Source organism: Chiloscyllium plagiosum, unplaced genomic scaffold (genome assembly GCF_037043375.1).
Source record: "Chiloscyllium plagiosum isolate Xiang-an unplaced genomic scaffold, Cpla_swu_hap1 HiC_scaffold_6, whole genome shotgun sequence".
Lineage (NCBI taxonomy): Eukaryota > Metazoa > Chordata > Chondrichthyes > Orectolobiformes > Hemiscylliidae > Chiloscyllium > Chiloscyllium plagiosum.
The window spans coordinates 96,196,823-96,209,528 of NW_028270144.1; the positions used below are offsets into that span (position 1 = coordinate 96,196,823).

Genomic DNA, 12,706 nt, shown 5'->3' on the forward strand with positions numbered 1-12,706 from the left:
GACCAGTTACATTACTCAAATGGTATTTTAATAATGCCAATTAGGCTGAAATTTGGTTATATATGTAGACCTCATTATTCTTAAACCGATACACATCTTTTTGCAAGTTATTTGTGCAAATAGTATGATTATTACATGTTTTTAACATATGCTTGGTTTTGAATAGTAATAAAATAGGGAGCATTGACAATTGACATTTATCAATCAGCTTCTTAGAAGTAGGTTTATGATTATTTGTAAAGGCTGCCCTGTGTTTATATTTTAGAAAATATCCGGTAGACAAGAAATCATTAGTAGCATTTCAATCATGTTTAAAAGTATGTTGGTGATTGGTGGTATTCATTTATATTTTCTAAATGATGTTCAACTTTCATTCAAAATGAAGTACTATCACATCTAACTGTGCTTGTTGGAAAATTAATAAAATATCAAAATTGCAGGCCAAACACTGCACGTGGAAAAGCGAGTGAAGTAAGAAACTGCTGTTTTTGGAAGCTTTTCTGAACTGACTGCACCCAGTCTCCTGGTACATGCAGCTAGAGGAGTACATTTTATAAAGGTACAAAGCATATTTCTAAATCGATGTACGTTTTGCAAATGCAGTTTGGACCTCTATTTGACAAACATAATGGCTTGAAAGTGGTTTGCTTATGACAACAATTGAAGCAGAGACCACATCAACACTTAAGAATAGTTTAAATCGATGATTGAAGGAAAGAAGAATAAAGGACTGGCATATGAGATTAAAACGATTGCCTTTGCATTGGATAAACAGCACTACAAACTGCTTGGATCAAATGGTCTGTTTTTATTCTTAATCTGGTATACAATTTCTATATAATTTTATGTAATTATGTGTCACTGAGGACTTTATAATTAGAATTCAATGTCAACAATTATCTTTTATATAATATATTGAATGAAATTATACATGAAAATAATGATGTTTTGTATCGTATTTTGAAAACACACACAATACAGTGGTGATTTGTGGCCAGTGTAAATGTAACAATGTGTACTGTATCTATTAAAAGGGTCAAAAATACCAAAATTCATGGGCACATTCTGACTTGATACTTTTAAGATGCTAGCTTCTATTTAATCCAAAAGGTATAGCCATATTATGCATCAAAGCATGCGCACAACATACTGAAATTTAATAAATCTGATCAAACGTAAGTATCAGTAATCCTGGATCTGTTTCAACACACGAGGCACTGTTGTATTTAATTAATTTCACTGTTCCAGTCCTGTCACTATAGACCATAATCACTCTTCTGTCACAGATACATTGAGAGGTAAAAGCTAAGAAAAACATTTTTCCCTCCGTATTTCATGATTAATAATCAAAACAGGTTTACGACGTCTGCCAAAACATTACATTCCAGCTACATTTAGAGTGACAAAAAAAGCCTTTCAAATGCATCAAATACTTCAGGCAGCAACAAAAAGAAATATAATAGAAACCACTCACAGTTAAAAGAGAACGCTTCCCATTAGTCCATCAACTCAACCAGTGACTCTTATTTTATTCTACACTTTCTTATGTGTGAACAATATCTCCTTGTAGGTCTGATGTGAAACAAGAAACGTGCAGAACAAGTAAAAGCTTACGAGTGTGATTGAACAGGATATATGTCTGTATTTGCTTATGTGTGATTAATGTTCTCCCGCCCACTTGTTCCATTTTCTGAAAAAAAGCCCTCTAAACTTCTGAAGGAAGATAATTAGTTTACACAAATTATTATCTTTGGATAATAAAATTTGATTAGGTAAAGTGTCATACTGTAGCATATGGTTGGCATGCTCACCAAATTTTGTTATAGCATTTTATGACTTTAATGTGAACCAAATAATTGCACAAACTAAGTTTTTTTATTGTTGTAAACATACTGCTCACTGTGAACACATAGGTCTTCATAAAAAACATAACTATTGCACTGGATATAAAATGTGTGCACTGAATTAACTGTTTGTCAAGACTTAAGAATCATATAACAGTTTTTAAAACGGTAATTTGATTCCTATTATCTTCAATAAGTATTTAGTTATCACTTCAAATTTTAATCAGAAAGAAGGAAAATATTGTGTCAAAATTAGGAGGTTTTGCCGATTATTATATTTAGGGTTATAACTGTAAATTGAGGGTAAATGAAGGTGGTATGAAGTATGCCTGACAATAAACCTGTGTAGTTTCATTGGTGGAGATTAACAAAGACTATTAGATTGAGAAGGTGAACAATCATTTACACTTGAAAACAATGGCAGCAGTCTGAGTATATGTCTAGGAAAGTGTGAGGGTGCAGTTTTCCACTCCTTTGGGTAGAAAGAATCATTGTGAGTGTGATGAATTTATTGGGCAGGAGTCCAAATGTCAGATCTTTACATTGAGAAGCACATTGACAATTAAGTTCTGTCTACTTTCTTGCCATTAGGTGATGAGAAGACAATGTACGTATCTTATTGATTACTCTATTCACCAGAATTAATTTCCTCTTCCCAAGCAACTTTTGCCCAATCAATTTGATGCTTTAGAAAGTTGACTGCAGAAACCAAGGCAACTTCGGTTCTCTGCCTCCAGTCCAGGTAATCACATAGCTTTAAAATCTGCACAATGTTGTGTCTTTACACTTTACTGGAACCATTACAACTACAGTAGGTGCCTCCATGTTGACTAATTTGTGGCTGAACCATCAGTCCACCCACTTGGGTATATGGGTAACTAGGCAACAGGACAACACACCAGTGTTAGTTTGTCAAGTATCACTTTAGCACACAGCATGAAGCGGCAATGTCAGTTTCTCAATTTACGAATTAATTGGCACAGTGAGACAACCTCTCTCTCTGTTTCAGGGTGGCACTTTAATGGGTGAGATTAGATTACATTACTTACAGTGTGGAAACAGGCCCTTCGGCCCAACAAGTCCACACCAACCCGCCGAAGCGCAACCCACCCAGACCCATTTCCCCTACATTTACCCCTTAGATTAGATTAGATTACTTACAGTAATTAGCCAACAACATCAACTTCCAGGATGGCAGTTTAGCAGGCAGGATCAATCTGCAAATTTTGCATTGTGATTGGCATTTTGGCACAAAAGGAAACGCTGGCTTTTTGTGGTTGCAGTAAACACTGAAGGGTCAATGTGAAGTGGTGTGTATCTGTTGTTGAGTGGCACAGTATCGCATTAATGTCAGAGGTGATCTATGTGCCTGCAGCTTTGGTGGCATATACATTTCATGTTTTGAGGAGTGTGGTACATTGTGAAAAGGAAAAGGAAGGCATATTTAGTTGGGCAAAGGGGGCCTCTAAATCAGTCGGGATGAACTGCCACACCTAGTCCAGAGATGTGCCATTTCTTTTTGGGGCTTGGCCACAATCAATGAGGCAATTGGTTCAACACAGGTCTGAGGATTGATTCTATTACAGTTCAAGGATTGAGCCACAGTCAGCCCTGGCAGTCAAGCAAAATCAGTTTGTGCTTTGCTGTTCATTCGGTCAGCGTTGTCTTACAAGTCCAGGAGATGAGCCACAGTTAGCCCGTTTTAACCTATAAAGTCTGTGCAGGGATTACATCATAGTCAGGGAGGTAGATCCTACTTAATCTGAGGAGAAAGGTGAGTTCAGTGTTTAGTATCTATCCAAGGAGTTATCAAGGCTCCAGGCAAGTCCAGTTTGAGATCAGACATTGCATTCAGTGGCTAAGGAAATGGTTACAGTCATAGTCATAGGTGGGATTTGAGAAGAGATGTCATGGCCTGAAAAGGAGGGTGGTCAAGACAATTTGTAGTCACATTGGCATTGATATGCCAAGTGTGCAAGGCCAGAAAAAATATTGCCGCCTCCCTAGTCAGGAGTTTAGGGGGTGAACAGGAACATTAACAGGGCTCCACTAAACTGGGAGAGGAGGTGAAAGATAATCAGGACACAGGAAGTGTTCCACAATAGTGGCATGAATAGAAAGGGTATTTTATGGACCATGGGCTGATTTTGCAAATCCCTCATTGTATTGATGTGAAATCAACTGCACAATAAGATTTCAAAATTGACAAAGAAGCACCAAAAGTGGGAGGAGTAAGTATTTTTTAAAATATGAGTGGAAGTCAGGGCTGGCACGTAAAACAACCTAAAAAGCTCTTCCAGTAAACATGAGTCTAATGTAACTCACAAGAGGCCGGTATCCTGTCACCATGTCACTCTTTATTTACACATGGAGAGTCCTGGACAATGATCTAACTTCCTCAAAGCCAGCTCCCAGAGTGAACAGAACCTCTGACACTCCTGTTTATTTTCTTTTTCTTCTTTTTTTTTCGAATCTTTATTCAAATTCCACCACCAGGAAGATAGAAAAACACCCGGGTGGCCAGTGACAAACACTGCCCTTCACATCAAAGGGCAGTGCTGTGTGATCAAAACAGTGAAGGGGAGGGTAGGGACTAAATCAAAATAGAGTTGGAGGGAGAAATGACGCACTCCACTCCCTGCGGCGCCCACTTCTCCCTGAACAACTCCAGGGTGTTGGTCGACACCGCGTGCTCCTTCTCCAAGGACACCCGGGCTCTAACGTAACCGCGGATGAGGGGCAGGCAGTCGGCCCTAACGACCCCCTCCACCGCCTGCTGCCTCGACCTGTTGACACTCCTGTTTATATCTGTCAGCCAGGGCTTCCTGATTGGACCAGATTAACAGCTTCAATCAGGGAACTCATATTCTATGAGGTCCATGTGGCTGACCTCGTTATAATCACTACATCCTTGCCCCTCTGCGTGTGAGGGCGTAGACCAGTTCTTATTTTTTGTATCTCATCCTTGGGCCTTTTAGCACAGGGTCAGGTTCCTCCAACTCTGCCTCTGATATGAATGGCATGTAATGCACAGTAACTCACCTCTTGCGTCCAGAGTGTCTTGGAAGAAATTAATTCTCCTCTTCAGGCAGTAAAGATATCGAAGCAGCAACATCTGCTGTGTCCATCTCAGATTCTGAAGTATCGTGAATGCTAGATGCAGCGGGAGAACGTATGCCTTCCGGAGCAGTCAGAAAGGCAGTCGAGGAGCTGGGCAGGGCTTGCTCCTGCACCATTTGCGAGTTTGCAGCTTTCATGTAGTCTACGTGTTTGTTTAGGACTATCACACCTACCCAAACTTTATACTTCACTGGACCTGACCTTGCGCTGACCATGCCTCATACCCCGACAGGGCTATTCCCATGGGTCCTACACCAAACTTAATCCCCTGAAGTAAACTGTCTCTCTCGCTCAGTGACCATCCACAATGACTAAGAATGTTGAGCCCCTGCATAGTTGACGTGTAACTGAATCCAGGGTGGTTTACCCATGGAAGTTGAGGAGCCCTGGCAGTAACTTTTGTCCTCGTTGACACTCTGAGACTACCCCACGAATACAGCAATGTCTGCATCCAAACCTGGCCACCAGATATAACTTCTCGCCAACATCTTCATCTTGTGAAACTTTGGAATGACCCTGGTGGAGTTCAGCGAGTCTCTGGCAGTGATCTTTGCTTTGGATCACTGTTGCTCCCCATAATAATATGCCATCCTCTAAGTGATCTGATCTGTCTGGGTACAAAAAGGTTTCAATGCAGTTATAACAACCCTTTGCTTTCCCCCATCAGCACCAGCTGTTTCAGTTTAGCCAGGACTGAATCATTCTGTGCCCACTGTATGATATTGCCAGCTATCACTGGAAATAGAAAATTTAAAACCATTATGGACTCTTCCAGTATATTTCTCAGTGAAAGGTGGCTCAAAGTATCTGCATTTGCTACTTGGTCTCCCAGATGGTGTTCTGACTTGTAATTATATGCGCTTTGTAATAGAGCCCATCACTGAATGCAGCCTGAAGCTTTGGGTGGCACTGCCTTGTCCTCTTTAAGTAGATTTTTCCAGGGGATTGTGATGTGTTATTACAAATCTATGTCCATAAAGGTACTGGTGGAACTTCCTGACTTCAAATATGACCACCAAACCTCCTTCTCAATCTCGGCATATTTACGCTCTACATTAGCCAGAGTCTTGGATGCATATCTCTTGAGTGTTCCTCTCCATTGGGGCACCTATGAGCTGTTATTACCCCGATGCCACATGGGAAGGCATTGACTTTCAATACCAGATCTCACTGGGATCATTGTGTGCCAATACCATAGAGGATGAAAGCTTCATTTCCCTAAAAGGTATGGCTTGGCTACATGGCCATTTCCAAGGCTGACCCTTTCTTTAAGAGTTGATGCAAAGGTTCCAGGATAGAAGCTAGGTTATGTACGAACCTTCCATAACAATTCGCCAGCCCAAGGAAAGGCCTAAGCTCCTGTACAGATGTGGAAGCTGGTGCACCTTTGATCACTCTCACTTTATCTTCCAATGGATATAACCTGGTCTTGTCAACTCTATAGCTCCCAAGTAGGTCACTTGGAGTGTACATTTTTCCCTTTTAAGATGTACCTAGGAGAAACATTTAAAGACTATGATCGGTTCCTGAAGTGCTCCTTATTGGTCTTCCCAGTTATTAGCACATCATCTAGATAATTGGTGATTTGGGGTGGACCTTCTAAAATGTTCTCCATTGTCTACTAAATAATTGCACAGGCTGAAGATACCCTAAATAGCATTCACATATATTGGTACAAACCCTTATAGGTATTAATTATAGCATAAATCTGGGAATCCTCATCTAACTGCAATTGTAAGTATGCATGGCTCATGAAAAGTGATGCAAAGGACAGCCCCCTGCCAGCTTTGCATATAAATCCTCTCTGTGAGGGATTTGGTATTTATCCAGCTGCAAAAAGTGGTTTACCATTTGTTTAAAATCCCTAAAAAGGTGAATAAACCCATCAGGCTTCACAATAGGTTCTACCCATTCCATAAATTGGACTGATTTTTCCTTCTGATTTCCAGCCTTCTGATTTCTGCTTCTACTGCTTCCTAAGGCAAATGGCACTGGAAAGGCTTTGAAGAATTGTGGAATTGCTTCCGGGTCAATATACAACGTCATCTTGGCTCCTTTAATAGTCCCTAGACCTTCCTGAAAAATTTCTGTGTATTTAATTAGGACTTCACTCTGGCAGCCATTTTCTAATCGAAAAATGTTGAGACAATCTAGGTGGATCTTTCTCAATTAATTTTGTCCCATCAGGCTTGGGCCTGAGCCTTTTATTACAATCAGTGGGAACCGAACCAGCTGCTTCTCAAAAGATTCCTTAACCAAAGTTCCCTGGTATAGGTTTTCAGTCTAGCAATCTTGTGCGAACTTAAGGGTTGGGGTCCAGAACAAATTTTGTTAAAAATTGGTTCTGCGATCACTGAAACGGCTGTACCTGTATTGACCTCCATTAGAATCAGATGACCATTTGTTTTGATTGGTTCTATTTGGTGGTTGCTAAGCCATTCAACTGTTCCAAACCAGATGTAGTTGACTTCCAGGCTGTACACTTACCTGGATACAGATCTAGGAGTTCTCTTACTCCAGTTAAATCTGTTGGGATTTTTTGCTGTCTCGAGTTCGCATACCAGCAGCATTAACAATGGCTTGCTGGCCTGCATCCTGAAGAAAATTTTAGCGATTTGGCCAACGCTTAGCTTTGGTTTGGTGATTTTCAGTGTGTTAACCTAGAGTTCCTCAGTTCAGAATATTGCCTGTGTGAGGCTATGCAACTACCTTCACTCAAGTGGTACTCCCCAAGCTTATGCGGACTGGTAAGAGTGTCCACTTCCATCAGATTACCCTGCAACTCATGTACTGCACTTGCCACATTTTCCAGCGATAACGTCAGTTGAAGTGCTTATTTGAAGTCCAGTTGGGCTTCAGCTAGTCATTTTTGCATGGTTACATCATTAATCCCACCTACCAAGCAATCTCTCAGCATCTTATTCAGGGTTAAATCAAAGCCACATGCCTCTGCCAGTCGTCTTAACTTAGTCAAAAATCCTGCTACAGATTTACTTGGTCCTCATATTGCCAAATGTCTCAGAATTAGAGGTGGCTTGGGGTCATAATATTCCTTAACTAAATCAGTCAACTCTTGAAAAGTTTTAATATCTGGTACCTCAGGGAAAGTTCGGCTCCCAATAACCAAAACAGTTAAAAGTCCACAAGCTGTCAGCTGCTTTTCATCTGCCCCACTGTAATTTGCCCAGAAACAAATAATGCATTCTTTCCACATACTGGGCCCAGTCTTTGACAGCAGCATTGAATGAGTCAAGCTTCCCAAATAACGGCATGATGCCAAAAACGGTTATCCCAATTCAGAGATGTCTGTTGTGAGTGAATTTCTTCAAGCGCATGCTTTTCTTTCATTGTCACGAAAATAACTCCTTAGAGGCCATTATGTTGTCACCAAGTCATCCTTCATTTACACATGGAGATTCCTGGACACTGATTCAGCTTCCTCAGAGCCAGCTCTCAGGGTGGACAGAACCTCTGGCACTCTTGTTTATATCTGTCAGCCAGGGCTCCCTGACTCTACCAGATTAACTGCCCTAATCAGGGAATTCATATCCTATGACATCCACCTGACTGACCTCATTACAATCATTACAGAGTCCAATGGTTGCACAATGCTATATATCTTCCTCCAAATCACAACAATGCTGAATGTTGACATTCCTCACATCATTCATTTATGATTTCAACTCATGGAGCATTGGGAGTATATTATTCCTTAACTGGCATCTTGTAATTTTTAGCTAACAGGAATCAATGAAGCAAGGCGAATCAGTTAGCCTTTAATCTTTATTTGCCAATTAACACTATCTCTAGGACTATAAGGTGAAGGATGCTACAACAGGCTTCCTGTGGTAGTCCAGCAGGAATTGTGTTGTGTGTGTGTCCGTCCTGACAGCAGCTCCATTCTAAGGCCACATGAACACTTTCTTGGGCCACCTTATATGTGGTCAGCTTTACTATGGTACATCGGAAGGGATATTATCAGGCTTGAAAGCAATCCTGCAAAAGTACATGTCTGCAAGCTCTTGAGGTTGGTGACAAAGAGCTGTCCTCTCAACAAACACACCAATGCAGAATCAAAGGGAGCACATGGAGCCATGACCAGATGCGGCACAATGATAACATAACTTGGAGGATCATGGGGAAGGAAGTTAAGGTGTGAAACGGCACTTTATTAGATTCTGTTCTTTCTCCCATTGTTCTTACAGTTCTGATGCAAAGTGAGGAAGCATGACAGTTATCAATCTCGCAGTCCTTCTTGTAGTCCCATTGCTGCTAAGGAACCATTACAGAAGACAGCATAGCAAACTACATTTGCAGCAACAACCATCACCGCTGGTTGCCTCATGGCCACCAGGGTGAGAAGCAGAAGACAAAAGCCATCACAGTGGAGGAGAGCTCTTGCATGAAACTGTTAGACCCAAAAGAAATAGGAACAGGAGTAGGCTATTCGGGCCTTCAAGTTACTCCACCAATCAATGGCATTCCTCACATCCACTTTCCTTCCCTTTCCCTGTAATCCTTGATTCCTCTGCTGGTCAAGAATCGATCTATCTCAGCCTTAAAGAAATGCAAGGACACTGGCCACACAGCTCTCTGGGACAAGGAGTTCCAAAACTCACAATCCTCTGAAAGAAGAAGTTCTTCATCTCAAATTAACACCTTTCTATTCTGTCTGAAATGCTTTCATGAGGGGAAACATCCTCTCAACATTTACCCTGTTAAGCCCCTTAAGAATCCTGTACGTTTCAACAACATCACCTCTTTTTCTTCTCAACTCCAATGAGCAGACCTGTTTTAGTGTCCATACTGGGATTATGCTAGTAAGCCTTCTCTGAGTGCTGCCAATAAGATATCTTTCCCTAAATAAGGGGACCAAAATTGCTCTTTGCAATTTTCCTTTCTATGCATTTTAGTATTGTCTGCAAATTTAGCTACAGTACATTTGCTTCCTTCCTCCAAGTCATTAGATTAGATTCCCTACAGTGAGTAAACAGGCCCTTCGGCCCAACAAGTCCACACCAACCCTCCGAAGAGTAACCAACCCAGACCCATTTCCCTCTGAGCAATTTAGCACGGCCAATTCGTCTGACCTGCACATCTTTGGACTGTTGAGGAAACCGGAGCACCCGGAGGAAACCCACGCAGACACAAGGAGAATGTGCAAACTCCAGAAAGACAGTCGCCTGAGGCTGGAATCGAACGCGGGTCCCTGGCATTGTGAGGCAGCAGTGCTGACCACTGAGCCGCCGTGCTGCCCCTTAGTATATATTATAAACAGTTGCAGTCCAAGTATTGGCATCCTAGTGAAACCCCACTGGTTACAGATTTCAAACTGAAAAAGAAGCCTTTATCCCCATTTGCTGTTAGCTGCCCATGAACCAATTTTCTATTCTTCTAAAATACCACCGCCAATACCATGGGCTTTTATGAAGTAAACTTTTGTGGGATATCTTATTGAACACCTTCTAGAAGGATCAAGATCTGCATACCAATATCTACAAATCCACATTCTTGCTTATGTCTGATAATCTTCGAACACCTTACCAAGAATCTTTCAACCTCTGCCTTAAAAACGTTCAAAGAATCTGCTTCCCTTGCTTTTTCAGGAAGATAGTTCCAAAGAGTCATTATCTTCTGTGAGAAAGGTTTCACCTCATTTCTGTTTTAAATGGGTGATGCCTTTTATTTTGTTCTCATCTAAAGAGATCTGATGGCCTGCTCAATGGTTGTTCTGTTGAGCAGATGACTTCAGATATTTTGCCTCTGTCTCAGACTCACATCGAGGGTGATCAGCCATTTCTTCAAGGGATAACCAATTTACTCTTGAATCCTTAATTTCTGGAACGGCAAGTTGTGGGTTTAAACTCTACCATAGAGAGTTGAGTAAAGGATCCAGGCTGACAATATCTCCAATGTTACCGAATGTTAATTGAGTTTTCCATTCCACATAGTGGGTGGTTTCAGGGCTCCTGTCTCTGTGCACATACCGAGGGAACACAATAAAAGGGATTATTTTTCACATGCAGTTTTGAACAAAGCCCATCTGTTTCTAAACTTGATGCAAGAGATGCCATGGCACTATTCTTGGTGTCAATCAATATTAATATTTTAACTAATACCAGCAAACAAACTATATCATTGATGTTTGTGGGAACTTAATATTCACAATTTGAATTATCAGTCTCCTGCACAACAACTGTGATTATGCTACAAAAGTATTTCATTCCTATCCAGGGGTTGGGCAATGCGGTATCTAAGTATAAAATATTTTGTTATAATATTGCTACTTCTCCCGATCTCATAGTGTTTCATACCTTTGTTAATACATTCATGAAATAAAGATCCTTCCCCTTGTTCCTAACAAGCTTCAACCTACACATTTTTCTCAAGGCTTTGCTTAATCACAGACGCTGATAATGCTAAAGAGTTCAGTTTGCTCTTTCTGCATGCCACACATACTTTGAAACACAACTGAATACCTAGTAAACATTGGATACCATCAGATAGTATTGTGGAGCTGGAGGATGACTCCTGTTCCTTCTGGCTCCACAGGAGTGAGCAATTTTATCTTTTGTTCATAGTCACGATTAGGCTGAAGGATGACATTCTGTTCAGTCTAAAGCTTCTGTCAGGAGGCCCAAGCCAATCATTGGGTCAGTTTTCAAAAAGCATTTACTCTTAGGATGTAGGTGTTGCCCCTCACTAATTGAGCTTCAGATGGTGGTTTCTTGAACCACTGGAGGCCATTTGGAGTAGGTACACCTATAGTACTGTTAAGGAAGGATCTTTACGACACTAATGGAGAAACAGTAAAGGAACGATGGTATAGTTCCAAGTCAGGATGTTGTGTAGTTTCAAGGGGATGGTGTTCTCTGTTGTCTGTGTTCTTCTAAGTGGTAGAGGTCATAGCTTTGAAAGGTGTTACATAAGAGCCTTGGTGAATTGCTGTAGTGAATCTTGTAGTTGCTACATTCTGCAGCCACTATACATTGATGGTGAACAGAGTGCATCCATGTCAAACGGGCTGCTTTGTCCTGGTTTGTATCAAGTACCTTGAGTATTGATGCAGCTGCTCTATTCTAGGCAAGCGGAGACTGTTCCATCATACTTGTAGATGTTGGATAGGCTTTGGGGACATCCAAAATTATGAAGTAGCAGTGGATGTAGATGATTTTGGTCCTCAAGTCTGCCCCACCATTCATAAGATCATGGCTGATCTATCTGTGCTTGGATTCTACATTTTGTCTACTTCCTATAACCCTTGACACTACTGTCCAACAAGAAACTATCTGCCTCTGTCTTAAAAATATTCAGTGACCTGCCTCCATAGATTTCTGAAGCAGACAGCTCTAAAGTCATATAAACTTCAAAAAGAAAAGATATTCATCGCATTTTCGACTTGAAAGGGAAACCCCTAATTTTAAAAGTGTCCCCTAATTCTGGACTCACCCACAACAGGAAGTATCCTTCCCTGAAATATCTTGTCAAAACTATACAGAATGTTACACACGTCAACCAAGTCACCCTTCATTTTTCTAAACTCTAGTGGAAGTGAACCCACTGTCTCCAATCTGTCCCCATAAGGCAAGCCTGTCATTCCACGTACCTATCCAGTAAATGTCCTCTGAATCATCTCCAAGGTATTCATATTTTTCCTTAAATATAAAGGCCAAAACACATATTATTCAAGTTGTGATCTCGCCAATGCTCCGTAGAACTTGAAGCATAACATCCTTATTTTT

General features: G+C 40.9%; 1 protein-coding gene across 1 annotated transcript in view; it reads right to left on the reverse strand.

The window, feature by feature from the left end:
* The window catches only part of stard13b (StAR related lipid transfer domain containing 13b), a 550,394-nt gene extending 548,811 nt beyond the window's left edge, over positions 1-1,583 (reverse strand). The window contains exon 1 of the mRNA XM_087988237.1: positions 1,475-1,583. The gene's annotated coding sequence lies outside the window, so the exon portion shown is untranslated. The remainder of the gene's footprint in view (positions 1-1,474) is intronic.
* Between the last annotated feature and the right edge of the window lie 11,123 nt (positions 1,584-12,706).